General features: G+C 54.0%; 1 protein-coding gene across 4 annotated transcripts in view; it reads left to right on the top strand.

Annotated features, from left to right (window-relative positions):
- The first annotated feature begins 6,672 nt into the window (after positions 1 to 6,672).
- CNTFR (ciliary neurotrophic factor receptor) overlaps positions 6,673 to 26,826 on the top strand; it is a 39,420-nt gene continuing 19,266 nt past the window's right edge. Inside the window, exons 1-2 of one of the 4 annotated variants that reach the window (XM_036897998.2) lie at positions 7,827 to 7,987; positions 16,707 to 16,824. The gene's annotated coding sequence lies outside the window, so the exon portion shown is untranslated. Of the gene's footprint in view, positions 6,694 to 7,826; positions 7,988 to 16,706; positions 16,825 to 19,652; positions 19,871 to 26,826 lie in introns of those variants that run through there. The other 3 variants (XM_057498781.1, XM_036897997.2, XM_036897996.2) reach the window with 3 other exon arrangements.

Here is a 26,826-nt window from a genome sequence, read left to right as displayed (position 1 = left end):
CTTGGTCCCACTGGCCTGACCTACTCCTGTGCCACCCCGGCTTTTTCTCGGTCGCACCAGTCTCCTTTTCGGTCCTGTGGCAACCCTGACTCTTGCTCTTCTACCTCTGGGACTACTATACCTTCCCTGCCCTCTCTGTCTTTTAATCTTGGTTCCTGGGGTTTCAGCCTCAAACCTGTCCTCCTTTCCCTCCCTCTCATCATATCCTCTCCCTGATCTATCATGTCACCTCCCAATACCTCCATAGTGCCCAGGTCAGTTTGAGATGGCGATGAATTCCCAGACAACCAGCATGAGCTAGGTACAGAGGGCACTGGGAGCTGATGAGCAGTGACTGCACACCTCCAGCCAGCCAGCCAGCCAGCGCTCATCAACCTCTCTATTCTCCCCATCCTTGCCCCTGCTGGCTATCATCCCATAGACACTTCAACTGGACATGTCAAGTCCCAACTCTCTCTCCAGCTCAGTGAATGGTACCATCATCTCCCAGTCACTTGTGCCAAAAACCTCAGAATCATCTGTGCTTTTGTACACAGTGTTCCCTCTGGGCCTGGCACACAGTAGGTGCTAATAAATGTCTGTTGAACTGAATTTAATTCAATTTTCTCTCTTGGACACCCCCTATGCCTCTGTCTGTTTCCCTGGGATTTGGTGTTTCTGGCATTCAGTGTTAAAATCTCTAATTTTTCTGTCTTCTGAGTCACCACAGTTGAGTTTCTGGGTGGTAGCTGGAGCCTCTTCCCTCTCCCCCTGTCCCAGGGAATTGTAAGTTGACCAGGAATGGAACCATGCAAGGTAAAGGGAGGAGCCAGTCTTGGGGCCACGCGGTCCTCAGATCTATTTGGAAATTCCAGTCCTGTTATCAGGGAGACAGCACTACAGCAGCAGGGATCAAGGTCAGAGCGGGCTGGCACTGGAGGGGCAACCCTTTGAAGACATGCCTTCTGCATGAAGAATTGGAGGGGAAGGGGGATCAGGGCCCACTGGAGCAGGGAGGGCGGGAAGGACTTTGTACTTCTAAGCAGGGAATTATTTTCATGCAAATTTTTGTAATACAAAATGAAAAACTGCATCTGTGATTTTACAAGACTGCCCCTGCTCCTGCCTTCAAATATGCATAGTCCCCTAATCCTAGTTTCTCTGTCCTCCCTTGTCCCTCTTCGACCACTCTCTCTGGATCCTTTACTCCTTCCTAACCATCTGCTTTTCTTTCCAAACTTATCCCAGACCCTGGAATCACCCAGGGGGAGGGTTCTTGGGAGAAGAGCTACTGGACTAAGTGTCCAAGGGGCCTGTTCTCTGTTACAGGGTGACCTGGGAGTTCCTCCAGGGATCATGGAAGCAGATGGAGATGAATGAGTACCCACCCTCCCTCTCCCAACGCTTTCTCCTCAGCTCCCTGGCTCTGCCCCTGGTCAGGCTGGAGGTCTCTTTCCTATACATCACTGCAGAAACACATCCTCCCTGGCTGCCCAACCTCTAGTCTTAGCCTTTCCCACCACCCTCTACCTCAGTGATCTCACTAAAATTCAAATCTGGTTTTGTTCCTCACCTACTTTATGCCTTTCCAGGCCTACATGGCCTTGGCACCAAAGGCACTTCAGGATGTGGTCTCTGAGCCACTCCAGCTGCTTCAGCCTGCTTTCTGGGTCTCTGCTTAATTCTTTCTGGATACCAAACCATCTTTCCCATCTCTCAAGGATGTGGCCCATTTGCATAGGCTACCTCCTCTGTGCCCTGGTACTTTACTCCCCCAGGTTGATATTGTCCTGCTTGCTTGTATCATTCATCCATTCATTATTAAGTTAAACCTATTCAAGTGTTAGGAGCACCTGTTCTATGCCAGACCCAGCTCTAGGTGCCTGGAGATAGCAGCCACTGGGCTGCCCTCATGGCGCTCACAGGCACCACACAAGTAACCAGGCACTAGGAGAGGGAACAAAGGTGCTTAGTCTCGGCTTCTCTTAGGTGACAAAAGGCTGTCACCTTTTGCCTGAGGAGGCTGTGGAGTCGGACATGGCACTCTCACATGGACAAATGGTACACTTACCTATTTTGTTTAGTATCCACCTTCCCTGACGAAAATGTGAGTCCTACTCAGGTAGGGGATTTTTACACTTTTTTTTAGGCAAAAAGTAAACAGTGAAGTGCACAAACCTTAAGGGCACAGCTCACATTTTGACATAATGTATGTACACTCTTGACCTCCTCTGCCTGACAAAGGTAACCACTATTTCAATTTCCATCATCCTAAATGAGTTTTGCCTGTTCTTGAACTTTGTATAAATAAAATCATTTAATATGTACTATTTTGTGTCTGTGGTTTTTTTTGTTTTTTTTGCTTTGCTCAACATTTTTTTCCTGTGAGCTTTATCCATTTTTGTTGCATGTAGCTATAGTTAGTTCTTTTCTATTGTTGTAACTATATTACAAGCTATCAGCCATTTGGATTGTTTCCAGTTTCAGGCTATTATGAATAAAACTGCTATGAACATTTTTGGTGAACATATACAATAATTTCTTTTGGGTATATATCTAGGAGTGGAATTGCTGAGTCTTGGGTATATACACATTCAGCACAGTAGATCCTGCCAAACAGTTTCCAAGTGGTTGTATCAACTTAGACACGTACCTGGAGGTACATGGAGTTCTAGTTATTCCACATTCTTGAGAGGGCAGGGATGTTTGTCTATTTGGTTCACTGCTGTATCCCATCACTTAGACCAATGTTTGGCACATAGTAGGTGCTCAACGCATATTTATTGACTGACTGCCCTATGAATAAGGGAGCCATCAGCATTCCTGGGGTCCTGCTCTGGCCCTGGCAACTTGCTGTGTGACTCTGAGCAACTGACTCCCCCTCTCTGAGCTGTTTCCTTGTCTGTAGCATAAGGAGACTGACTAGGAGTTTTGCCTTCCAGTGCCAACTGGGTACTATGAAAGCTGAACACCTGTTCATTCATTCACTCCACTTTTATTGACTAAGATCCTACTATGTACCAGGATGATGATCTGTAACATGTCACTGATAGCTTCTTTCAGGTCAGTCAAGACCAGGGGTCAACTGCCCATCTTGTCACCAACTCATACTCCTGGAGCCCGCTCTTCCCTCTGTTCAGCCCTGACCCCAAGGGGAGGGGGTCTGGACTGAGCCTGCAGATGGAAAATGTGATTAATAATCAAAAAAACACCCAAGAGGAAGAGACCAGGAAAACAACTTGGGGAAGGCTCTTCGCCCAGAGGAGGGGGGCCATGTCCTGGGCCTCGGGACAGTGCCGGCTGCCCTCCAGCCGCCCTTTCTGGGAAGCTGCCACAGGAGTGGATAATTTTAGCCAAAAGTGAAAAAAAGTCACCCTAATTATTTATGAAAAAAGATGCCCCCCAATGTAAATTATGCTTCCCCTGCAGGCTACCCCCTACTCAGTTTCTCCCCTCCTAGTAGTCCCCCTGCTTGGTCAGGCTGGGGGGCCCTGGAGACACTGGACTGGGGGCAGAGAAGGAATTTCAACATGAAATGTTTTGTTCATTAACAGAGAACATAGGGGGAAATTCCCTTTCTGCCTGGGCCTGGGCAGCCCAGGCAGATACTCAAAAGCTAATGTGAAAAATCAAGTCTGGGCTGCAGAGTGGGGAGGGGGTTATGTTAGGGGTGCGGGACAGAAACCTCCTCTTAGACTCCTGATTTTCAGGGGTTTCCTGAGCCTTAATCTTTCCTCCTTTTAGGGATTTCATTCCCAATGTTTCAGGTTGCCCTCAAACTTCCTTTTTAGCAAAGCAGGAATAATTGGAGTAAGACTGTAATTAGAACTTCCAACTAAAGTGTAAGGAAGGATATCAAAAGGGGAGAGGCCTTGGGCCTATCCAAGTAATTTAGAATTCTGATAGAGTATGTTGGAAAAGGTAGGCAGGAAATCTGAGGGGGACTTGGAGCAAAAGTGAAAGCACCTCTTTCAATCAGAGTGGCTTTAGAGAGCCCTGGTGAGGCGGGAAGAGAAGGTAGCTCCACAGAGTTGGGGACAATGCCAGGCTGAATGCCCTCATTATGACTTCAGCCCTCTCCCATTCTCTACCTTTAGGGAATCTTTGCCCTTTCTGGTGCCAGAGGTTGGACAGGTCAGGGCATACTTAGGCAGAGGTCCAGCTGACAGGATTCCAGAAGGGGGTCTGCAGGATGGGGGTGTTGTGAGTGGGCCCTGAAAGTTGTCCCAGGATTGGGGTGAGTTGTCCGGCAGGGTGTGGGTGCTGAGCTGGACCCTGAGTGTGGGGGGCGCTGTGGGCCACGCCCCCCCCCCCCAGCTCTGCCTGGGGCTGTGTCAGATCGGGTTTCTCGGCGCCTGGAGCCTCTGCAAGGCCGAGCTGTTCCCGGGCCCCAGCCAAGCCGCCCCGGGCGCTGGCACTGCGTGAGGAAGCACTGGGGTGGGGGGGGAGCGAGGGGGGACTGTTAGAGTGTTTACGTAACTGCCTCCCGGAGCCCGCCCCGACCCGCCAAACCCCAGCGTGGGGCTTCGTGTGATTGAGAGCGTGTGTAACTGCATGTGTGCCTGTGACTGAATATATGGCTGTGTGTGCGACTGTGTCTATGCACAACATACAGACACAACGTTGTGCAAGTATGTGATTCGGGGAGTCCCGCCAGTCTGGTTCCCAGCTCTCGACTCCCAGTGCGAAGTTTGACTCTGAGACTGTGTGTGACTTTACATGATGGGTGTGTTTGGCATTTGTAGGTAAGGCAGAGAGCCTGCATATGAGCATTCATAACTTTGGGTAGCCAGGCATGTGTCCCTTAGTGGAACTTTCTGGTGGTATAGCAGGTTAGAGATGAGCACTATTTCCCCAGAGAGCACCAAAAAAGACCACAGGAGGTGATGGGGGGTGGGGTTCTCCTTCCTTGAGGACACATCAGCAGGAATGGGGAAGGATCCATGATACCCAAAGGCTTGGGATGGCACAGTTGACTTCTGGGGGTGAGGGGTAAGATGTGGTTCAAGTTTAGGTCACGTGCCAGGGTGGAGCCAAAAGTCCTGCCACAGAGCCCTCTTTCATGGTGGCTGTAAAATCCCAGGGCCTCAAAATCAAGAACTTCCCCTAATTTCCTAAGGCCTTCTAGGATTATCAAATCTGGGATCCCCATCACTTGCAGGGCACTAAAGCTCTGAACTAGGGGAGTTATTTCCGGCTGTTCCTCAAGGGAGAGGCAGATAGTAAGATGGATGAAGATGGGGTGGGGCTGGGGGAAGGATGTCCTTGGAGTGGGGTTTGGATTAAGGATAAGTGTGCTGAGACAGTGAAGGGGGCTGATGTGGAGTTGGGGAGGCCGGGGATAAGGGCGCCCAGTAAAGCTGAAGAGGAGACAGGGCCACATCTTGCAAGGACTTTGGAACCCTGCCTAAGAAGCCTGGCTTTGCCCCCACGGCAGTGGGGTCCAGGTTGGTTGAACACGGAGGCTTAGGAAGCTCAGAAGCTCATGTGCAGAGTATTGGAGGCAGCTGGAACGGAAACCCACGAATAATCTGTTGCCCCAGCTCAGATGGAAGGAGAATAGGTTCTGGGCCAGGCGGTGGAGGCGGGAGAGAAAGGGGCCGTACCCTAATTGTTCTGTAGATGGGCGCTGCTTCTGAGCGGGAGCCGCAGCCTGAGTCGTGCGCCACACGCGTCCCTTACCGCCCGCCAGATGTCGCTGCGGCCCTGGGGAAGAGGCTGTTGGGTACTGCGCCGGGAAGAGCTGCGAACCGACAGCTGCCAGGATCCGATCCGACGTGCGCCTTTAGTCCTCGCGCGTCCTCTGACACGCTGATACGTCGGTCTCCCAGGCCAGGGTTGCCCCGTGCGGACCTTGCCTCGGCACCCGCGGACTTCGGTACTTGCTGAAACGGCAGCCCCCACTTACCCAGGAGGAGAAGGGATGGTGGACCGGGGCATAACTCCCACTGCTGTCTCAATCTGGCAGAAAGAGGATGAGTCCGGGACACCGAAGGATCCGGAGGTCTAGACCCACCGATCTCAATACCGGTCGGTCATTCGACAGGAGGAGCGGCCCCCTGAGCACTCAACTTCTCCGAGGCCTAGTTTTGGTGCATGAGGTGGGGGCAATTCCTGACCCCCGACCCCCGCCTCAGCTCTGTCCCGGTGTCCACCACCTCGTCCCCGACTGCGGCCCGGAGAGGCCAGATAGGGGTTACCTGTGGGTGGGAATGGGCTGGATCTCAGCTGGGGACCACTATGTCTCTGTGTGTCCTTAAGCTCCAGCCCGCCCTCTCTGAGCTTCAGCCCCGGCTGACCCCTGCCGGTTGCACTAGGGGGATTCGGCGGCCAAGGAAGTGAAAGTGAAAAGTCTGGGCAGTGGCGGGAAGGTTTTTCTCTGCAATGGGAGTCCCTGAGGCATTTGTTGGGAAAGGGCCCGGGCGCTTTGGGCAGCGTTTTGGGGAAGGGTGTGAGGAAACAGCAAGATATTTCCTCCACTTCTCCCACCCCCACCCCCAGCCCTGGAGCAGCTCTCCGGAAGGGCAGGGAGCAGGGATTATGGGTCAAAGGTCAGATGAAAAATCCGTGGGGTGGAGATGGGGGTGCGCCACTCCTTCTCTGCCTCTGGCATTCACCCTTTCTGTTGCGCTCTTGCGTGGCCTCAACACAGAAGTTGGTCGGGTAGTCTAATCCCCATATTGTAGCCAGACCAGAAGTCCGGGGGTGAATGAAGTAAGTACATCGGCCCCCTCAGAGGCCCAGGCTGCGAAAGAAAAGCTCGAGGGGTCAATTTCCAGCGCCAAACTCGCGCGTGCCCCGCGCTCTGGAACTGCCGGTCCAGGCTTAGAGGGCGCACCCTCCCCTACCCACTTCATCAGAGTAGAGGTTTCTCCCCAGGCCATGTGTCCCCGCGGGGTGGGATGTGAGGAAGGAGAAGGTAGTTGTGGTGGTGTCACTGGAGACTTGGGAGGAGGCCAGAGCCTGGACTCCCAGCCTGTTCCATTTCGGATTATGGGAGCGCAGAGCCCATTCCCTCAGAGCGAGGGGTGTATGCGTATATAGTCCAGGGTTGACTGGAAGGGCGGGGGTGTGTCACTGCTAGGGGGCGGTGGGAATAGAGGAGGGGTGGAGACAGCTGGCCTCTGCCCAAAGTGGGGACTGGGGGATCCGGCTTGCGCTCCTCTCATGGAGATGCAGGCGGGAGGACCCGAGAGTTGGCCCGGGGTGTGCCAGGGTGTCGGTACGACTTAGTCGGGGCCTGAACGTGCGGGAGTGTGCGCAGCAGAGACCTGGACAAGGCTGGGTGAGAGAGCGAGTGTGAGTGAGCGACCCTGGGGGAGGAGTGTGCGCGCCCAGCGGCCCTTAGGGGAACCAGCGGAATGGGTGTGGGTATGTGTGCGCGCGCGTTTTTGAGACCCGCGGTCGGGCCTGCGCGTGAAGCGCGGGGACACTGCCGTCTGGAGGGCGTTCCCTAGAAAGGGTGAATGTGAGGGGGGCCACGCGTGCTAGTGCTGGCGAGTGTGCCCGCGGGAGGAAGGGTGCGTGCCAGCGCGAAGCGAATGGGAGTGGGGGCTCACAGGCCTGTGCAGGGTGAGTGTGCCCGTGCTTGCGGGCCGCGCGTGTCAGGCGCGGGAACGTGCCAAGGCGGGGGCGCGCGGGGGCTGTGGCTGGGAGGGGGTCGTGGCGCGCGGCCGCGGAGGCGCGGGGAGACAAGGCATGGGGGGAGGGGAGCGAGGGCGCGCGCGGCCGAGCGGGCGCCCGCGGTCACATGGGCGAGGGAAAGAGGGAGGGAGCGCGCGAGGGAGGGAGGAGGATGGGGGGGTTAAAGCTGCCGGGCGCGGAGGAGCCGGTGCAGAGCGGGCGGCGGCGGCGGCGGCGGCAGAGGAGGAGGCGGCGGCTCTAGCCGGCGCGGCGCTGGGCTCGGCGACGGGATCCGGCGGCAGTGCTAGTTCCGCGCTCCCTGCCTCGCTCTGTGCGGAGGGCGGTCGAAGGGCGAGGCGCGGAGTCCCGGCGGCTCGAGAGCACGGTAAGTACCCCGCGGTGGACCGCGCGCAGCCGGACCCTCAGACCCTCCGGCTGACCGACAGACCCGCAGCCCTAGTGCGCTCGGGAAGAAGGAGGAGACATGGGTCCGGGGTGGGGGACGGGAAAGTTCCCGGGAAACTTTGCCTGCACACTCAGGGGCGGGGGCGCAGAAGCAGCGGCCCCGACGTCCAGGCGCGCCGCGGGTTGGGCGTGGTGGTGGTGGGGGGCTGACAGTCGGCTGGGGGAGGTGGCCGGGCGGATTGTCCTAGCGTCCCTGTTCTCCCTCACCCCTCAGCAGCGCGCGCGGGGTCTGGGAAAATTCCGGAGCTGGGGGTTCCCAGTGATCCCTGCGTGCCCGGAGGCAGCTTTCTCCTTTGGCTTAAAAGCGCCCAGGGGTGTGAACGGACGGTTGCGCGCCTGCCCGTGTATGTGTGCCCGTGTGAATTATCGTGTGTGTGTGTGTGCATGTGTGCATGTGTGTGTCGGCGTAAGCCTGCCTATGGTTTCCTCGTGAGTCCGCCTGGATGTATCTACTTGTAGTGGGTCTCCTCCGGTGTCTCTTTGTAAGTCCTCCTGTGTTGTGTGCCCGTGTGAGTCCACTTGTGGTGCATTCCCGTTTTGTTGTGAGTCTGCCAGGGTGAGTGTCCTCCAGTGCGGCTCCGTGAGCCGGCCTGGGTGTTCCTGTGTTGCTCAGAGTAGTGTGTCTCCCCGTGCGTGGGGGGCTGGGCCGCGGGGAGGTCACCAGACGGACAGCTCTCCTCCTCGGCCCCGCCGCGCTCTCCTCTCCCCTCCTCTCCCGAGCCTCTCCTGCGTCTAGCTCTCGCTCTGCTGGCTCCCTTGGCCCCCTTCCCCCTTCAGTAGCTTCAGGCGGGCAGCACTATTTCACGCGTTGTTGAAAATTCAGGATTTTCTTCCTCTTTCTGTCTAGTCTCTCTCTTTGAGAAGCGTCTGTGTGGCTGGCAGCTTGTCTGCAACACTGGGAGTGTGTCTGAAACATTAGTTGTTTTGCCTGTGATACTTGTGTCTGTGTCACTGGGAGTGTTCTTGTGGCTCCTATCATGGGGTGGTAGGAGTTTGAAATGCTGAATGTATTTGTGCATCTGTTATTGCTGTATGTCTAGGGGGTCTGAAACACTGAGTGTATTTTTGTGTGTTTAACTCAGGTGTGATGGTGTACTCTTGCATGTGTGGTGATGGTGTTTGAACAATTGGATATTCTTAAGGCTGTAAGGCTCGCCAGGGCTTGTGGGGATGGGGTGGAGGGGCCTCTGTGTCTCAATAAAATGTTCCTCCCTGTTTCCACTGTCTAAGCCCACACAAATCCTATGGACTGGTTCTTGGGGTTCCTGGTCAGGACTGGTGACATGTAGCTAAGGTTCACACTCCATGAGAGCTAAGATTCCAACTGGGACTCTGAGCCTTATTCAGAGACTAGGAGTTTAAAGTTCACACTCAAGACTTCTTGGGCCTCTGGAATTCATACTCAGATTCACACTGGCACACTTAAACTCATATGAACTCACATTCAGAATTACACTGATTCACACTTACATCCTGGGACTCATAACCAGCTACCTCAGTCCTGAGTTTATACTCACACGCATACTGGGAATCTGGATTCTTAGATTCACATGTCTTACCCTGAAGCTCATAGACTTACACTGAGACTTAGAGCCCACATTCAGAATCTCACTGGGGTCCTAGGGCTCACGTTTGGACTCACACTAAGACCCTGGATTCACATGTACATTCTGGGGCTCATGCTCAGAGTCACATCAAGACTAGGGGCTCACACTCAGACTCCCAAGGGGAACCTGGGGCTCAAATTTGAGCTCAAGGACTCATAGGACACTGGGGTTCATAGACAATTGCTTCCATCTTGGAACTCACATTCAAACTCACCTTAGGACTCTAGTGCTCACATGGAAGATTCAATTCCCATTACTTAGGGACCCCAGTGCTCACACTTGGACTCATATGGGAAACCTTAGCTCACACTCAGGGGCTCACACTCAGACTTACACTAGGTCTCTAATGCTTATACTGATTTGTATGGAAACCATGGGACTCACAGTTAGACTTACACTTTAGTCCTGGGGCTTACAGTTATGCACACTGGAACCTGGGATCACACTCAAACCTATATATTTCATCTTGGAGTTCACACTCAGATTGATATCCTTGGTGATTGTATTAAACTCAATTCCATCCTGGTGTTGCCAGGCCGCTGTGTCTGGGGAGGTCTCTCCTTGCGCACTAGGTGAAATCTCATCCTGGACAGGGGAGGGTTCTTGACTCTGGATGAGAAAGAATTCTTGAACAGATTGGACAGGTGAGGAAGGAATTCATTAAAGAGAGAATAGCAGGGAATGGCAGCTGCTTTGCAGGTAGCAGAGAGCAAGGAAAAACAGAAGGAGGAAAGGGAAGTTTATTGAATTCCTGCTTGGCATAGGGCAGACACCTTGTGAACTCCTAAAGCCAGGGTCCCCTGGTGTCCAGTGTCTGCTTAGATCTGCATGGCGTAGGGATGCAGTCCTTACCACCCCAGGATATGGGGGAACCACAGAACACTGGGTGGAGTTAAGATCATGTTCTGAGAACTTCCCAAAGGCAAAGAATGAAGATTTTCAGGCAGGACTAAAGAGCATGATCATACAGCTGAGGTCCTGTTCAGGTCACTCAGGTGATGGGAACTTGCAAGCCCAAATCAGAGATCTTAGTAGCTCTTCCCTACTTCTCTGGAATAGGACAGAGAGAGTGAAAACTTGTGCTTAAGTCTGGAAAATTAAATGAAATAGCAAGGTAACAAAAACACCACTGGAAGAATAGAGACAAAATGCAGTAAGTTGAGCAGTGAGAAGTCATATTTAAGGCAAAAAGTACACACTCGAAGAAAGCGGAGTGCGGGCAACCTAAAAATGGAGGCATACTCAAAGGCTTAGGATTCTTTTAAGGCTTTCAAGAATGGGACAAAGGGTGGTGGGTGGTGGGGTTGGTGGTGTAGGCTTGACATGTTGTCTCATGATGTCTCTCTCCGGTGAGAGACATTATGTCACCATCCACAGTCAGTCCTCTAGATAATTCTGTAAGATAAACTTAACACAAGCAATTTTCTGATCCTGTTCTTCTCCAAGGCAGTGGTTACCCTCAAGTACTGGGAACGTATCAATTAGGACTGCTTGCCCTGCCTTAAGATAGGGTTGGTTATTGGCTGATAACCAAAGTAAATGTTAGGAATCTTACTGCCCTAACTCCCTGGTTTTTAAAATGGAATCTTAACCTTAAGAGGGAGTCCTTCCTGTTCTTACTATACTGTTTATGTCTTGGCATTTTTCATCATAGGCAGGAAAAGTTAATCATGATGCTTGTACCATGTCCCTGCCTTACCTCACTGGGGCCTATACTCAGTCTCACTAGGGCTCTAGTGCCCACACTTGGACTCATGCTTCCATCTTGAAGCTTTTATATTCACACGGGGGTCCTGGGGTTCACACTTAGAATCACACCCAGTTATGCTTCCATATTGGGCCTCACATTCAAATGCATACTAGGATTGTGGTGTTCACACTTGTAGTGAACTTAGAACTCAGTAGTCAAATACATGATTTCTTTTGTTTTATGATAGAAATTAGGGCAACTGGGGTGAGGAACAGAGACTGCTACAAGATCTGTTGACTCTAGAAGTGGAGAGGGGAGGGGATACGTTTCATCCTATCCCTCACTTGTGCTGTGGGCTGATGAAGAGGGTGATGGGAAACACTGACTTAGTTAAATCTTTTTGCCTTTCCTTGCACAAGGAGACTGGGATCTTGGCAGGAAGATCTGAGTATCTGTTTAGTACAGGGTGATCCCGTAGAGTTTATGGGCCACATACGTACATACCCCCCTTAAATAGTTTTGGGCACTCTTACTGGGGTAGAGAGGGTTAGGTGTGGGGAAATAAGACTCATATCCTCCCAGGACATCTCTCCATCCCAGGCATTCTAGGATGGGCGGGGTGTTAAGGTCAGCCTGATGAGGGGGTAGACTCTGGCTCCTTGTGTGGTGAGAAGGTAGGCAGCTGGGGAGGAGACTGGACTGGAATCCACTCTCTCTTTTGTCCTCTGCCCTGCCTGAAGAGGGATAGGGCCAAGGTGATGTATCTCAGTCTGTCAGGTGCCTGTGGAGCCCTTATCCTGTCTCTGCGTATGCCCAGGGTTCTCCATTTCACTCCCCAGAAGAGCAGTAGTGGGGGGCTGGGCTAGGCTACAACCAGCCCTAAGACTCTCTGCCCTCCCACTTGGAGGCGAGCAGGGCAGGCTGCCTGAGGGGCACTGTCACCCATGGGCCCATGCAGTGGGCACCTGGCCCGCAGGCTCAGATGGCTGGGCTGTAACTGCTCCCTGTTCCTGATGGGGACACATGCTCTCCAGTCCCCCTCTGGGGGTGGGGGCTTAGAGGCAGGGCACTCTGCTCTCTGCCCCACTATGGTGAGTTGAAGTGTAAATGAATCGGAAACATATGGAGCAGATTTTCTTTGAAATGCAGATAGATTGGGGGGGACCATGTGTGCCTGGTTTGGGGGTCCCAGAGAGCAAGGAGGCTGAGAAGAGAGCTGACCCCTCCTCCAGACTCACCATGGGGTTAGGGAAGTTGGGGAGACCTCAGCTGTCTAAACTCCTGTGGCCCTTCGTGACCACACACACCCAAGATCCCTCCCAGCTTCCTGTGGGGAGGGACTGGGGAAGCAAATGGTCCCTGTGGACAGAGAGCACTGAGGTCAGTACCCGCCTTTACCTCTGCAGAGGGCAAAGAGAGCCCCCAAAGCAGACAGCCATGCTAGGTTGGGGGTCACCAGAGCCAGAAACTCTGGAGGCCAAGGGGTGGAGAGAGGAGCTGGAGCATATGTGGGGGAAGATTTAGACCCTGCTGTTATGGGAACCAGCTCCCAGAATCTGGGGCTAGTGCCACAGAGGAAGGAACTGAACTTAGACTATGGTGGTAACTTCTGGTCAGTGCTAGGGCCTGCCCTGGGGTTAGGAATGGACTGAAGAAGACTTAAACCGAAAGGAGGATTTTCCAGATCTGGGGCAGTCAGTATGCCCCATGATACACTATCTATACTTACCCCTCACAGTGCTCAGCAAGGCTGCACAGCTCTGTGCTCTCTGTGGGACCCAGGGACTGGGTCTGCTTTGCTCAGCACTGTGCCCTGCCCCTGGTAGAGACCTGGTACACAGTAGCAGGCAGTGGTTTGTAAATAATACATTGTTTTCCTTCCCCATCAAACTGAGTGTTCCTGGTGGGCTGGGCCATATCCCCAATCCCAGCATGGTATTGGCAGGGATGAGGTGCTCAATAAATGTTGAGGCATGAATCCTTGAGCGCAACAGGCCATGGGGAGAGGGGACTCTGGGGTTTGTAGCTTGAGACCCAACAGCCTCTTTTATACACCCCTATTTGGTTCAGAGGACCCATGAGTGATTTGCAGGCTAGAGTAAAGGAAGGACTTGTCTTCACTCCGGGAGGGAGTGCAGAACATAGGCAGCTTCGTCCTTGGAAAGGTCCTGACTCAAGAGTAGGGCAATGACCCTGATAATATGGCAGAAGTCAGAGGTCACTGCTGTCCTCTCCCCAGCTTCAGGATTGTTCAAAAGGTGGGAAAGTCTTCTTCTCCCATGTGGTTGTGTATGTCCCTTGCTCTCTCTAGGTCTGGTTCTCTTGGACTCTGGGCCTCCAAGGATGGGCTCTGAGGTTGTTTAGCTGCTCTGGGCACCACAGACTGTCTATATTGGTTATTAATGTCTGCCTAAGGACACAAGGTTCAGATCCTAAAAATACCCTATCCAGCCAGAGCCTTGGAGTTGCTGGTGTGGGCCAGTGTAGCAGCGGCTGCCTCTGGATCAGATAGACACCGAGCCAGGAGACACCGGGAGAGTATGGGAAAGCCAGGACAGCATGGGTGAGAGATGCATCGGAGAGAGCCTTTGCTCTCTATGGAATAAAGATATATAAAATTAGTGGTGCCAGTTAGATTATGGCAACATTTAGGGTAAGCTATTATCCTACACTGCAGAGAATTTCCTTTGTAGGGAATCTGGAGATATATCTGATATCAGACATAAATATCTAGTAGTCAGTAGTCACTGTTTCAAGTCCAGCTTCAGGATATTCCAAAATAAGTGTGTGACAAAGGAAAAATACCTTCCCCAAGTAGCCTTTCCTGAGCCACTGACTCCATCCTACCTCCTCAAGCCCTTCCTTGAAGTCCAAGTCCCAGTGATGTTCTTTCACACCTTCCTTTATAGGCCCCTACCTCACATCTGACCCGCAGGCCTCTGTGCAGAGAGAAAGGAGCTGCACAGTGGTCCCTAAAAGGTAAGAAGAACCTAGCCTCTGAGGGTAGATGCCATGTGACCTTGGCCTGTGAACCGACGTTTCTGGGCCCCTCTGAGAAATCTCGGGATCAGGGGGCTGGGTCCTGGCCCAGGCCTGGAGAGAAGGCGGTTTTGGCACCCATCCAGGCCCCTGACGTCAATGACTCTCCAAATAATGGAATCAATATTGGGGGTGGGGGGGCAAGCGTGAACCAGGCCCCAGCGATTAGAAACAGATCAGCACAAACCGGCAGCTGATTCTGATAGAGCTGCCTTGGAGAGCTGTGGTGGGAGGCCTGGAAGGAGGTGGACCTAGGGGGGCACAGGGATGGGAGGGGGAGCTACCAAGTGTCCAAAGTGTGGGGGTCCACAAGAGGGCAGAGACCCTCAGCTACCTGGGTTGGAATGACAGGGTAGGGGCCTCTGTTCTGGTGCTTCCTCTTTTGAGCCTGTGGGGTTCCAAGGCTAGGGGAAGTTTGTGAATGGAGACTTCTTTCAGCCAGTGAGTGATAAAGACTGGGCAGGGGGGAGGTTCAGAGTTAATCTCTCTGCATCCCAGACCTGGGCCCCTAGGCTATACTAGGGTTGGGGGAGAGTGCTGAGTGAGACCTAAGGGAGATAACCTTTTGCATGGAGGCCGAAGACATTAATCCAAACAGAGAGATGGGTATTCCCCCTCACGTTGGGAGTCTGGCCTCCTCCATCAGCCCATGTCCCCTCAGCCTCCTAGGAGTCAGCACGTGAGGATGGAGGGGGCCATAGGGTCCATGGGGGTTGGCCTGGCGGCAGCTGACAAAAAACAGAAAGGACTGGGGGAGCGGCTGTAATTACGGTGCATTTATTATTAATCAGATGAAATTGCTGGAAGCAGCTGGTGTAATGTGCGTAGCAATACAGACGGCATGCCCCCCAACACACGCACACGTACACATACACATGCACCACAGCCCGAGACTTGTTTGCTTTCACAATTCTTTTCTTGGGAAGGTTGGATGGCTCTGTATGTGTCTCAGTGTCTGTGTATGTTGGTGTGTATCTGCTGTTTTTCATGTCAGCTTGTACACTCCCCTCCCTTGATTGGCTCCTTTGTCGACTATATCTATCATTCTTTGACCCAATATGTGTGTCTGTCTTTCTGCCTCCCTCTCTTTGGGCCCATCTTTTGGTATGTCTGTAGCTGTTACCACCAGCCAGCCCATCTCTAACACCTTGTTTTAGTTTCTGGCCATCTGTCCCTGGTTGGTGGTGTCTCTCCATCTGGGCAGCGTTGAATGACTTAGAGGCCCTTTCTCAAGGCTATGTGTTTAGGTACCTGATCATGCCTTTGGCAGACACATCTGGACCTGTTTTTTGAGAGGAGTGGGGTTGGTGGACCCTGAGGATCTCCTGGGATCTTGTAGGTGAGGGTTCTGTTAAGTGACTGGAGCCTGTAGAAGCAACAGTAGCTTTCAAGATAGCCCCGAGTACAGTGCCATCTCCCTTACCACTACCAGTTATGTGACTTTGGGCAAGGTTCTTTTGCTTCCTGAGCCTCAGTTTCCTCATCTGTAAAATGGAAATAGGATTACCTCCAAAGATTGTTATGATGATTCAACACGAAAATATATGGTAAGTACTTATGCTATTTGGCTCATCAAGGATACTGAACAAGTATTAACTGTCACCATAATTATTGGGAAAGGCACAGTACAGGTGGTAGAGAGATCTGCAGAGGCAAACTGGTATAGCAGAAAGCCTTTAGAACTAGACTTTGATTCAAATCTAAGCTCTGGACCTGATCAGCTGTGTGGTCTTGGGCAAGTTACTTAACTTCCCTGAATCTCAGCTTTTTCAAATGTCAAATGAGAATACTAATAGAACCTACCTCATGGAGAAGCCCTGAGGATTAAATGAGATAAAGCATATAAAGTGCCTAACACAGTTCCTGGCACATAACAGATGTCCAGTAAGTCATAGTGGTGAAGAGGAAGAGGAAAAGGATGGTATGATGGTGGGTTTTATGCCTTACTGGTGGCCATGTGTTTATGTGAGAATATGTGATGTGGAGGTACTTGTGTCTGTGAATGGTTGTGTAGAGATTTTAGGATTTTCTGTGGGTGTGTTTGAGTGTGTATTTGTGTGTGGTGTCAGGCCTTCCTGACAGCTTCTGGTTTCCCTTTGTCCCTGTGGTTCAGAACATGAAGTCTGCAAGGGGTGCTGGAGGGAGTCTGGGCTTCTCCTAATTTTTCCTTTTTTAGATGCTTAAGTCTCACCTTCATCAGTCTCCCCTTCTCACAGTGAATGGAACTTATGGAATAAGCTCCGAGTTGAACTAAAAGCTGTGGCTTCTCTGTGACCTCTGACTTGTGCCCTTTGCCCTTCTAGAATCCAGCCTTGTCACATCACCCCACCCCCTCAGTTTTGGAAGTCTGGGGAAGAGTTTGGTCTGGAGGAGGAGGAGAAAGGACATTGATGTGCTCTGTGTGTGGCCAGAGGTAAAGAGGTATGTGCTGGGGACCCAAACGAGGCAGGTCAATCTCAGAGCATCAGGCAGGTGCAGTGGGGCTGTAGGTCTAGCGACATGAGTGAAGGGATGCCTAAGATCCCTTCCTTCTTTCCCCTGTCCTCTTTCCTCCTGAGGATTTTCATGCCCCTGGGATAGGCCCACAAAGGGGAAGAGACTTACCCACAGTCACAAAGACAAGGGCAAAGCCAGGTCACAAAACCGGGTTCAGCACTGAGGGAGCTGCATCCCAGATGTGGGAGTAGGTTTCTGTTTCCTTGTCGGGCTCTCTTTCTGCCCCAGACCATCTCTGGCTTGACTGGGGGAGCAGCTGGGCTTGGAGGAAATGGGATGGGAGGTCGGAAAGTCCAAATCTTCTGGGGCCAGTGGTGGGGCTGGGCCTGACTCCCCCGCCTTTCACTGGGGCCAGGCAAGGCCCCTGGATTGGCAGCCTGGGGGTGGGGGCGTCCAAGGAATCGAGGCGCTGGAGCGGAACGGAAGGGCCTATTGTCCAAAACCCGCCAGAGGCCCACAAAGGCAGGGCTGGGCTTTTCATCTCAGTTCCCAAACAGACTGGCCATTTTCCCGGCCCGGAGTAGGGGAGTAATGACCCTTCAGAACTAGGACTGGGATGTTATTGAGGGTGGGGTGGGCTATCCCAGACTGACACATGGTCATGAAAGGGACTTAAAATGGAGCTGGGGTTCAGAAGAATAGGAAGGGAGTTTCCAGAGGGCTGTAGAGAGCTAAACTTCCATCTCACCATTCCCAGAGGGACCTAAAGACATGGGCTGGGGTATTTGATAGAAGTCGAGATTTACACAATAATAGATAATAAATATTTATAGAGGGCACACCTGGAAGTAGTCTGGTTGCTTGTTGGGAAAGTGAGTTACTGAGCTGTGAGGGCACATAACACCCTTCCTGCAATTGGGAACACCTTAGGTAGCCAGAACAGAGGCTGAAGAAGAGAAGGCTAGTGGTTAGGCAAGAGATTGGGCTCCCTGCAGCAGGAGGGAGTGAGGCCAGACAGCAGGAAGGACTTCCTGCCAATGAACAGTAGCTCAGATGCCCTGACCCTGTCCCTGGGGATCCTAGAGGATCGCAGAGAGCAGGGGGAGCCGAAGAACACCCCCGGGGGTTAAGGCTGAGGCAGCTTCTGTGGAGGCCCAGGAGGAGGCCAGGAGGGAGGATTTGGCAGTTCTGTCCACCCTCCCCCAGCAGCACCTCCAGCACCACTTTAAAAACAGCTTTTTAATTTAACAAAGTGGATGAAAAACTGTTTTTGGAAATAAAAGATCTCTGCTGTCTCCCAGGCAAGCACTCAGCCCTTGCAGAGAGCCTCTCTCTCTGGGTTTCTCTCCACTGCTAGTGGCTCCTTTCCTCTCTCTGTGTCTCTGTCTCTGTCTCTTTTTTTTGTTTGTTTCTGTTCCTCCCTAGCTTCCCCTTGGCCTCTCATCATCCTTGCCCCCCTACCTCATTTCAGCCTGGGTAGGAGTCTCACCTTTAATCTCTTACCTCCTGTTTCTGTGTCTCCTTCTGTCTCTCCTCTCCCAGTCTCTCACTCTCAGGGTTGTCTCTGTCTCCCAGCCTGTTTCAATCTCTGTCTGCCTTCCCCCCCTTTTTTCTCCCCCAACCCTTGCTCTAAATGGGTCTATTTAAAACACCCGACGCTGCCAAGTCAGAAAAGCGTCTCCTGATAAAGCGCATTAGGCGGAGGGAGGGAGAAGGAGGGTGGAGGGAGCGGCGGGCGGACAGATTGATCCAAGCCTTAACCCCATTAATCAGGCATCGTGAATCCCCCTCCCTCCCCCAACTTCAGCCCCTTCAGAGCTAAAAGCCCCTTAAATATTTATCACCCCTTCTCCATGGGGGGGGTAAAAGGGAAGGGTGTGTGGCCTTTGGTGTGAGCATCCCCAGCTGCCTGGTGCTGCTTCCGCCCCCTCTCTGTGTGTGTTTACACATGTGTGCATGTGCTCATATGTGCATGTATGGGTGTGCACACCTGACAGGCCAGGGCTGGTTGCCATGTTGCCCCCCCCCATCTGAATAGCTTGGTCCCCTGGGCAGCCCCTGGGTACCCTAGGAGTCTGGCCCACTCCTGCCCCTCCTGAAGGGTTGGGCATGCAGAAATGGAGACACTGGGGTCACTTGTGGGTCCTTGTGCCGTCCAAGTACAGTAACTAAAGGACTGGGTAGCAGGAAGGACTATCATTCTCAGGCAGCAGGAAGGTGAGCTGAGGTTCAGTGTCCAGGTTCTCCCAAATTCTCAATGCAAAAAGTAACTTGAGGAATAGATTTGGGGAATTCATGCTCCTAAGGACAAGAAGGTAACTGGAAGGCTGGCTGAAGTTCCCCGTCTATTCTTAAAGGGCAGAAATATGACCTGGGGGTGGGTTGGGGCCTCCCGTTACCCTTAGAAATGCTGGAAGGTGACCTGGGCCTGGGTGGAGGGTCCCATCACTCCCAGAGAGAAGGAAGGTAGCCACTCTCTCAGGGTGATGTGGGACTGGGTCCCGTATCCCACGGCGCACTGATTCCCCCCGGCAGCAGAGGTCAGCCCGGAGACAGGCAGGGGTCTGTCCGAGTTGGCCCGAGGCCTTTCGCCCGGGGCGGGGAAGGGAGGCCCCGGCTGACCCTGGGTGTGCGGAGGGGCCCGGGAGCCGGGAGGGGAAGGAGGGTCCCTTCCCCCTCCTCTCCCCCTGCATCAAGTGCCACATCTCCTCCTGACTCAGACAATTAGATTCAAAGGATGACCTCACTGCCTGCCGTCCCTCACTCGCTCCCTCCGCTAGCTCGGATCTCCTGCTCGTTCGCTTGCGGCGCGCTCCTTCCTCCCCTCCTCCCGGGCCGCTCGCCGCCTCGCTTGCAGCTCAGCCCGATCCCTCGCCCGCCCGCCGGGACTCTCGCGGTGTGTGCTGGTGGGGGGGTCTTGCAGCCTTCCGAGTCGACCAGCCCCGAGCTCTGGGGGCCCGATGCCCTCGAGCGGCCGGGCGGTCCCACGGAGCGCCGGAGGCACCGACGGGGCGCCTGCGCGGGGACTCAGGTCAGTGGCCGCTCGGCCGCAGGGCCGGAGAACTTGTCACCCCCACTGCCGCCGCCGAGACACCCCCGCCCGCGCCCGCCAGCCCGCCCGCCAGCCCGCCTCGGCGCTTCCCGCTCCTTTCTCGGCCCCCGCCCCCCGCGGCTGCTCGGCGCGCTCCCCTTGCCAAGCTGTCTCTCTACTCTTCTCTTTTTCTCCCCCAGCCCCCCTGCCTCTGCAGCCGGTGGGAGGGACTGGGACTTCCTGAGGTCCCAGGGATGGGGCCGGGGCCCATTGGCTGCAACCGGACCAGGCCTCAGAGAGAGGAGGGGGCTCTGGCTGTGTCCATTGGCCTGGGGGAGGGGACCACCACCTGGGTGGGAAGGGGCTACTGAGAGAGAGGCCCAGGCTGTGGGGTTGACATCTAGACAGAGGGGATGAGCTCCTGCTATCCTTCTTTTCTCATGTCCTAGGGGCCTCTTGCCTGGCTTCATTTGTCCCCACCTCCTAGCTAACTTTAGTCCCCACTCCCTGGCTTCACTTGGCACCCACAGCCCACATCCTTTTGGGCTCTGTCACCTGGCCTCTGTTTCCCTAGAGCCTGCTGCCTGATTTCATTTGTTCCCAATTTATGCCTGCCTCCCACGTTCCTCACCTGGCTGTATGGGATTGCCCTGCCCAGTTTCCTTAGGCCCTGCTGCCTTGTGTCTGCTCCTCTACGTGGCTTCCTTGAAGCCCTGTCAGGGTCCCTTTAGGATGGGGCATCAGGGCCCAAGGTACGCTTGGAGTGGCAAGAGGTGAGGATGTCAGCAGCACTGCCAGTTGTTCTCTGGTTGGGGCATGGCCAGCACAGCCTGGATTCCATTCTGCCTGGACAGCGACACAGCATCCTCTCTTGTAATTAGGGGTGGGGGTGGGGGTGGCAGGGCTTCAGGGTCCAAGAACATTTTAGGACTCTTGTCTTTAGAGGATAGAGACAGCACTGGCTTGACCAGTGCTGTCTCTGTCGCTTTGGGTGTGACCATGATGATAGGGCTTTGATAGGGATTGTGGGCTGAGGTCCTATCTCCTTCCCCTTTCCTCCCCTCCTGTACCTGGGCCTAACATTGAGGGAATTCTATAGACAGTTGTGGGCACAGAGAGGTTTTGAAGAGGCCTGGTATATATGATATCACAGGTGGGTAGGCTGAGCTGCTGCTGACCCTCATCCTGGAGAAGAGGGGATGGGGGTGCAGTAGGGATTTGGGGAGTGGGCTGGTTTATGGGGTTTTCTGACTCCTGCTACTTCCAGTGCCACCATCTCTTCACCCAGAGGTGTCCTCACCTCTCCTGCCTGGCCTGAAGCTCCTCTTATTCCCCAGTGCTGGTAAAAGCTGGGTTAGGGGAGGAAGGAGCCACCTAGGGAAAAACTGTCTATTTCCTCACTTTTTAGAGACCAACGAAGTTCCTCCTTCCCTTTTCCTTCTTGCCTTCAGGCTGCTCTGAGCTTTATTCCCCTCCCCCAAGTGCAGCCTAGGCAACTCCAGGCCCCAGTATGGAGTGACTATTCTGAGTGTGTATCTTTGTGGGGATGTGAGAGGCTGAGGGTATGGGCAGGGGCTCTGAGTTTCTGGAGGTGCAATGGTAAATGGTATCTGTGTGGAAGATCGCCTGTTCTGAGTGTGTGATGGTATCCATATGTGAGACCATGAGTGTTTTGAGTGAATGTGTGTGAGAGAGTCTATGTGTGTGACTGTGACAATATGCGTGTGTGTCTGCACACTGTGTGTGCGAGACTGTGGAAGTGGGTGTCCATGTGGGGGGCCACGATGTGTGGCTACGATGGTAGATTCTGAGGGCCAGTATCTGTGAGAGGCCTCCTGGGTGTGTCTGTAAAGCTCTGGGTATGTATGTGGAAGTGGGGGGTTTTGAGGAGCTCTGCTGGGTGGTAGTGAGAGCCTGTGTGCTGCGTCTGGGGGTGAAGTGAGCACTGGGTGCTCTGTGACCCTGAATTGCTGGTGTGTGTGTGAGTATGTGTGCGCATACTCATGCCTGTGTTTACCCATCAGGAACAGATTGCTCTGGCTTCCCCACTGTGAGGAGGGGAGGAAGGGGGAGGAAGGATGGCTTGCTTTTGCCCAGCAGATCAGAAGCTTCCTCAGAAGTAGTGTGCAGTGTGCATGCAGGTTAGGGGGGCAGGGAGAACGGGACACTATTACATGAAGATAGTTTCTGTTCCCTTCATTCACCTCCAGTTCCTTCAGAAAGACCATCTTCAGTTCTTTTTGTTTCACATGCACTGCCCCCCTCCATCCCCGCCGTGTGTGTGTGTGTGTGTGTGTGTGTGTGTATACACAAGCTTGCAAGCATAGGCCTCTGTGTATATATTCAAGGGTGTGTCCTCACCAGAGCAGTGATGGGGCCAGGGGTGGGGTGCAATGGGAGATGCTGGGGCAAATAGGTCTTTGTCCATCCCCCAAGTCTGGAAAGCTACTCTGTTCATCCTTCTGTCTCCATGGAGGGCCCTGCAGCATCCTTCTTGCCCTGCCTCATCCCTCTGTGAGCCCTCTCCCCTGTCAACTAAAGGAAGTCTCATTCCCCCCATCGCTCTGCCCATCCCCCACTTCCGTGGAGTTCTTCCAGCTGTCTAGCCTCCTGCGGCAGCATTCTACCCCTCCAAGAGGAGCAGCCCCCACTCCCTGCAGATTTAAATCTGACTGGTTTGTGGGCCTTTTCTGGTTAGAAGAGTACTCCTGATTCTTCTAGAAGCCAGAAGGGACTCTCCACTGAGGTTAGGGGTTGGGGGATTTGGTACTTGTACATGAAGTTCTGTGAAGCTGTCCAGAGCCCATGTGCCCAAAGGGAAGATACGAATTTATCTGCCCCTTCCTGCTCCCCATTTGAGAAGGAGGGGGCTGGACCAGATGATGTTTGATGAAGAAATCCCAGACCCTTTGCACCTAGAGGGCTGTTTAAGCCTAGGCCTGCATATATGTGCACTATAAGCCAATGCCCAGGTAACCAGGCAGCACGTGGGCCAAGTGGGGCTTCACAAGTGGGCATGGGCTGGTGGGATTCAGATTCCCACCTCCCCAAGACCTCTCCCAGCTGCCCAGCCAGGCCCATCATGAGAGGGCCCCAGGCTCCCCCTACAACACGCCCGCACACACGTGCAGCAGGGCATGCACATGCTGATCTCAGGGTCCCCATGGTGCAAGAGGCTGGGGGTGGGGGGTTTGAGTACTCAGAGTCCAGGCTGCTGCCAAAATCCATCGGAATCTTGTCCCCCTACCCCGAGGCCCCCATCTCGGGCTGTGGAGGTCACAACAGCAGGTGCGGATACCCACCCCCCCAACTCACTCACATTGGGCCGCCTCCTTTTCCACAACCTCCGCCAGCCGTTGAAGCTAGGGGACCATTCCCCCTGCCTCCCTCTGGCCCCCCTTCCACTGGTGCTCAGCTTCTCCTGCCCTCTTCTACAGTGGAGAGGAGGGGGCCTATGTTTGGTTGGGGTCCTTTATCCTGAGCTTGCCCCTGGAGTGGGTAGGGAAGTGGCACCCTGGGAGGAGATAAGTCTTGAATTCTGAACCCAGGCATGTCTTCTGGGTCCTCTGCCACTTGGGGTGGGGGTACCAATTGCTAAGGGGGCCAGGTCTGGATTGAGAGAGAAAGAGAGAGCCAGAGACAAGAGACTCAGAGACAAGATGGAGAGACACCACGGGAAGTAGGAGCCTGCCCTGGCCAGCCAGCTCCAGCCCCAGGAGCTGGCCCCTGACCTGGGTCCGCCCCCTCCCCAGTGGGGGGCCTGCCGGGCCAGCTGCCAGGGGCCAGGCCTCCCTTCTTGGCCTACCCCCACTCTGGAAGGCTCAGGCCTCTGCCCCCGCCTCCACCGCCCACGCTGTCCAGGCTGCCTAGGCCTGGTGGGATCTGGGGGCCTCCCGGCCTCAGCCCCTCCTCCCCATCCTGGAGCTTCCAGCCTGCTCTGACTGTCTCTCCCAGGCTCCCCCTCGGCCAATGCTGTTCTTCCCTGCCCACCACATCCCTGTCCCTGTCTCTGCCCCTGCTCTGTCTCTCATTTTCTCTCCCCACCTCCAAGTGTAGGTGTCTGTCCTCCTCACTGCAACCTAATCCCTCTGCAGGTCTGAGGCCTCTATAGTCCCCAGGCCCTTGAATCCATGAGTCCATGCTGTGTCCTGTCCTGTGACCTTGCCTTCTTCCCAGGATGCATCCTCTACGGGCAGCGGTGGGGACAGGGGAAGGGGATGAGGCCCCAGGGCAGAGTCTTCACATGGAGGGATTCTGGAGTTTGCGGTTTCTGAGGGGACTAGAAGCTATGGAGATGTCACCATGGCCCTGCTATGGGTCAGATCCCTCCATCACAATGTTCCTGACCTCACCCTGGTCGTGGGTCATTGAGGATGGTGTCCAGCCCAGTGATGTTTGTTGGATTTCAACTTTTGGAGGCTCCACAAGGGCCTTCCTGCTTATTCATTGTCCAGGCCAGATTAAGCCTATCTGACTCTCAGCACACCCACACCAGCCAGCACCCTGAAGCTCAGAACATACTACTGCACATCAGCACTTACCCACAGTTAGAGCTGGGCCTCAGTCAGTGGTGCTCAGAACCCCCCACCCTGGATGTGGCAGGGATTCCTCAGTGTTGGGGACAGGGGTGGGGACAGGGGAAGGGGATGAGGCCCCATGTATAACCTAAACTGCTCTCTGCTTCTCCAAAGCTTATACCTTTTCTCCCTCAGTTTCTGCCTTCAGCTGTGCAGGGGCTAAGGCTGGGGACAGAGGGCACCTGGAACTTTGCTGGGGCTGGCAAAGAGGGGTCTTGGGCCCTGGATCCTAAGCCAGACTCAGGAATTGTGTAATTGAGGACCCTGATCTGGAGCCTGTCAGTGCTACGGCTAGTGACTGTTAGCCTCCATGGTGCCTGTGAACTGGTGTGAGCTCACCACAGACCAGACTTATTCTGTGTGACTGGCCACGTTACTGAGTCTGACTGCCAACATCCCTGTGTCACCATCACTGTACATTACTCTCGGTCTCATCACACCTTTGATTCTGAGGTTCCTGTCACTGTGACCATGTCAATTTCAACAGGTATCATTGCCCCATTTGTTGTCATTGTATGTGACTGTCACTCACTACATCATTGTCACTGTAGTGACTGTCAACACCCTTGTGTGTCACTCTCAGCTGTTCAACTGTGTAATTTCCACTGGGTGTTGTTATCACTGTGTAATGGTGTTTTTGTGTCATGGTGGGCAAGTGGCAATAAGTTGAGGGCCCAGGATATGTCTCTTGCTGTGTCACCTGCATGTATGTGTATGTGTATATGATGACATCGTAGGTTCTGTATTAGGAGAGAGGTGCTGTGCTCCTTGTGCTGATAAGGGTTTTGGGGCTGCCTGGGCACTGACTGAGCTCCTTTCTTTCTAGTGGGGTGACCTTTGTTGCCTCCTCCTTCTGGGGCTGGGGCTGGAGGCCAGGGTAGCCTCCTGGAAGAGTCTATAAGGAGCCAGGGCCAGTTTGCCTAGCCCTTATCTGGGGCTTCATGGGATTTATCCTCCAGATCTGTTCCAGAGCCATGGGGTGTGGACTCGGAAAAATCCTGGGAAAGATGCTCTTTGCCCTGGAATGGGTGGCCTGAGGTAAACTAGGGCAGGATGGAGGTATAGCCTGGATGCCTCTGGTCTCAGCTTCCCTACCTAGGAATAGGCTAAGCTGGGATTCTGAGGGAAGGGAAAGGGGAAATTGGCCTGGAGTTTTCTGGATCTGCCAGGGTCAGAGATGGGGTGGGGCAGGGTGGGGTTTTAGTCTACCCTTATCCCCTGGGGCTGGGCTCCTGGATTCCCAGGGAGAAGCCCTGTAACACCCAGGAAGGCTGCACTGACCCCATCCTCCCCTCACCCTGGAGGAGATGGGTGGGCTTACGGAGATGTTCTAGGGTGAGTATAGAGATCCTGCTAGTGTCCCTGTCATTCTCTCTGGGTCTGCCTCTCCCTCTGCCCTTGAATCTCTGCCCTTCTCCTAAGCTCCCCATCTCTCTTCCTGTGAGATCTCTTCCATTTCTCCCTGTCTTGGTCTCTTCTTATCCCTCTGGGACTTGGCTCACAACTCTCCCTCTCTCCCCTTGTCTCTGTCCCTCTCTCCCCAGGTCTCTCCCTTTTCTGGGTGCCCCCAACCATGCAGTGTCTGTCTTGGTACCCCATCCCCCACTCTGCAGCACTGGCTTTCAGCAGCGTCCATCTCCCATGGCTGCAGCCCCGTTGGCCCAGGGCCCGGCCCTTACAGTAACTCATCCAGCTGATGGAGGCGACTTTGATGAAGAAGCCATCCCTCTCCCTGAAGGGATCTGTGTGTGTGTGTGTGTGTGTGTGTGTGTGTACGTGCGCGAGTGCCTGTGCATATGTGCTTGTGTGTTGGTATGCATACACACTCATGCCAGGCCATCTTCTTGCCCCATCCCCTTCAAACTGGGACCAGGGAGGAGCTGAAAGTAGAAGGCCACCCTGTTCCTCTTCTCCCATCCTGTGAGCTAAGCTTGGTCCACTCCGCCTGCTCGTCCAGCGCTGTGCCCTGGTTCCTGCCCCCATGTGGTGGGCAGTGGCCTGTCACTGAGTTAGAGTATCTTCCTGGCTGTGAGGAAAAAGAATGAACAGATGGCAAAGGAGGCAGGGAGAGCCTGAGGGCTACCTGCAAGGGTTGAGGTGGAGAACCAAGTAGGCCTTGAACCTCTTGTCTTTCTCTTTCTCTCTCTCTTTCCAGCACCAGCTCTGAATTTAGGAAGTTCGGGGTTTATTTTCAGCTTCTTAGGTCTGAGGAGTGGCTGCGGGTCAGGAGGAGCCAGGCCAAGTGGTAGCTAAGGCTCAAGAAGTCACTGATGTGGGAGGGTAGCTGAAGCCACATGGGGCCTAGAGAGAGGAACTGTGCTGGGAGGGCGGTCATCGGAGCACCTGCGGCTGTGGCTGGAGGAAAACCAGGTGCAGAAT

The sequence above is a fragment of the Manis pentadactyla genome, chromosome 3 (genome assembly GCF_030020395.1).
Source record: "Manis pentadactyla isolate mManPen7 chromosome 3, mManPen7.hap1, whole genome shotgun sequence".
In the NCBI taxonomy this organism is placed as follows: Eukaryota; Metazoa; Chordata; class Mammalia; order Pholidota; family Manidae; genus Manis; species Manis pentadactyla.
The sequence above is the reverse complement of the archived record's forward strand: the minus strand, read 5'-3'. Positions and strand labels throughout refer to the sequence as shown.